The following is a 3,385-nucleotide window of genomic DNA, read 5'->3' as shown; positions in this document are numbered from 1 at the left end:
CGCGGGGAACTTGGGGTTTCCATGACGATGCAAACCAGCTCGCAAGTCTCGGGAACTTGGCGTGTTTAGAAACCGCTGCCCAAGTCTGGGGAACTCGCTGTTTCCATGTCGCGGCACACCCTGAATTGCCCGAGAGTCTGTGGAACTTCGGATTTCCATGTCGTGGGGCCACGAAGAGCCGCAAAAGTCTGGGGAACTCGAGGTGTCCATTTCGCGGCGCGATGAAAACTGCTACCCAAGTCAGCGAACACACACGGGGTTTCCATTTCGCGTCACAACAAAAATTGCTACCCAAGTCTAGGAAACACGGTGTAAGGACCTGCGGTTCGGTTTCTCCCCGTCGGTGCGAAGTGCAAACTCTACGACCGAAATGTGCGAAGGGACATAAGTATAATGTGCATTAGAGGTGGAGCGATGGTTGGTTTATAGCGTGGGAGCGTTTGGCATAACCCACGGGCCGACTTACATGTTGGGGCGACTTGAACGAAGGATTGCTTGCCGACCAACAATCTGATGGCAAGTTTGCGACGTGTAAGGGCGTTTTGACACGTGGTGGTTGAGTCAGCCTGGGCAGCGACTCGTCCAACCACTCGTATAAATATGGCAAGGCATTGGAGGATTTGGCATTAATTCGAAGATGGACATTCGAACATGAGCATTCGGTGATCAAGAAAAAAGTGCAAAGTAGTGGAGCAGGTCACAAAAGAGGCACGGGCATATATGTGCCTGCTATTGGGCAAGCACACATGATACGCACATGTTTCGGTTATCGGGTGCCACTCGGTGTGACACGGGGTGTCTCGGGTAGGTCGCCCGCCCGTCGTGGAAGAAGAAACGCGGAGGTGTCTCGGGTGACTCGGGTAAGTCGCCCGCCCGTCGTGAAAAAGGAAACGGGGGGTGACTCATGTGAGGTCGCCCGCTCGTCGTGCAGCGGTAAACGAGGTTCGGTCGAGGAGTACGGTTGGCAGTTCATGTGAGGGTGCGCACGCCCAGCTCGGGCAAGGAACTCGGTTGGCACACGAAGGTGTTTCCTATTTGTAAAATTGGCTAAGTATGAAACATGGTGTTTTCCATGTATACTTGTAAAGCCTCATAAACATTGTAGAGTCGAATAATATATTGTATTCGGGCAGACTCATTCTTCAGGGAGTTGCCCCTACCTTTATACTGTGCAATTGTGTTCTTCATGTATAATTGCTGATGATAATGAATGTGTATGGGTGTTCATTGGTATAAAGGAAACATAATAATACTTGGTTGCGAAAAACAAACTAAGTAGACTAATGGTTGGGCGTAGTCCATGAACATAAGTATTGGTGAAAAGAAAGTGTTCAGTGGCGCCGCACCTCACCAAGTACGGCTGAAAGACTACTGTAGGTCTGGTGTGCATCGTGCAGCGACGGGTGTAATCGACGAGGTGTTGGAGCCGACCCATGGGTGCGACGGTGCACACAAAGGGATGCGGCGGTTCGTTGGAATGTGGTGTGTCGAGGTTATGTGGCAGGTCAGCCGGTCATGCATGTTGATGGAGCCAACCCTTGTTATCCTCGAGAGACACGGCCCTTGGGCGAAAGGATGCGTATAAGTAAGGAGGATGGCGTTTTATGAAGGGACATCGAGCTCAGACTTCCACATCGCAAAACAAGTGCGAAGGAAGGAGTTGGGCAAAAACAGAAGGAAGAGAAGGACGCGGGTAAGAGGGCCACACCGACGGGAGGATTACAGAGGGCGGGTCGGGCTTGGTAGTGCAGACAGGCAGAGCGGGGCGGGCTACCATCCGGGCAGGCAGGCCGCACTGCATGCGGGCCGTGCGCCCTCACTATGGACCACACCGACGGGCAGAGTTTGGGCGCCGCGGAAGGGAAAATCGGGCGGATAGGTTCGCAATTCAGGTGTGGAGTTGTGTTGTGCAGGCCGCGCGCCAGTGCAGCATGACCACACGACACGACAGGTTGAAAGAATAATTGAAGAAGATAAATTTATGGTAAGTTATTTTCACTGCATTGTTAAGAACACTTATTGGAAAATTGACCGAGTGTTGAAGTAGGCGCAGACTGTGTACTCAAGTATTGGTAAAAAGAAAAAGTACGGCGGTGCCGCACCCGCTTATGCGTGGTTGAAATACTACCTGTTACACAACAATTTGCCACCGTTTGTCACCGTCCGTGTTACCCCTCGCCTGTACACTCGAGGAATCATTCCAGGACCTGTGAGAAGTGACATGACCTGAAACCACTTGCATTATATTCCTCTGAGTATGAGCTTCATTTTCCCTGAAGACATCTCCTGCAAAATCTCCATGAAAACAGCTCTTTTTGCATTAGCGCGGGTCCTCAATTCACTGCCCGCGCCAATGAGGGAAATCCTCTAAAAAGGGCGCGCTATTGGCGCTCTGTCTCAGAGTCGCACTCGCGCCAACCGAATTGAGTAAAGTTTTCAACCACCAAACTCCCGAAGGTTCTCTTCAAACCCATTCACCAACTGAATCTATGTTGAGCGAGGATGGTTTGGCTTCGAATCTCCATAGAAGGGAAAGTGGTTTGCCACTTTTCATGGAAGTTTCCAAGTGATAAAGCTAATCCCATGAATAATGTGGTTGATCCTATCTCTTTCCTCTCTATCTATAAAAGCTTGCCTTTATGCCTTGAGCAAGCTAGTTAGAGCTACAATAGTCACAACCACAAGAGTCAAGAGCCAATAGTTTGAAGCTGCAAGAGCCTTCTTTGCACCCATAAGGCTAAATCTAAGTAAGGAGATTCTTGTCACCCAAAGAGAGAGAGGCTTGTTCCTTATCCCAACAAGCTTTGCAAGACTTGTGTAGCTGACTACCCAGCCAAAGGAGGATTTGACGTCAGAACAATGGTTGTATTCTTCTTTGTTATTTATTAATAATAGATGACTATCATTATGGTTCCACTCTCATTGTCTTATGTTTGATGTTGAGTTATATCTTTTCTGACTGATATATAATTGCATCTACTAGATTTTATGCTTGTTTTCGTGTTGTTCTTTGCATGTGCAGGTGTCCAATCACGGAGATCGTGGGGATCGTGACCGGCCAAGGCAAAGGAACGAGGGCGACATCTCTTCTACGAACACTAGCGTTGGAATCCAAGTAGGTTCTCACCATCCACTTTGTATTTGCAATTAGGAACTTGCATGATAGCATTGTTTGATTGTTTCTAGACCCAGTCTGGGCTAGTAGGGATCGCCTTTGTCCGTAGAGGGGATTTACCTCCACAACAATTTGGCGACTCCACTGGGGAGATCTTGTTGTTTGAGTTGTAAACTTTAGATGGAGCCTGAAGTACGGCCAGGTAGCCTTCGAAACACTATTGCTTTGCATTAGCGAAGTAGATCAACACCACTTCAGTCAATCTCCGGT

Source organism: Pinus tabuliformis, chromosome 2_2 (genome assembly GCF_031772625.1).
Source record: "Pinus tabuliformis cultivar Carrire ecotype Pingquan chromosome 2_2, CPIR1, whole genome shotgun sequence".
Classification (NCBI taxonomy): Eukaryota; Viridiplantae; Streptophyta; class Pinopsida; order Pinales; family Pinaceae; genus Pinus; species Pinus tabuliformis.
The sequence above is the reverse complement of the archived record's forward strand: the minus strand, read 5'-3'. Positions refer to the sequence as shown.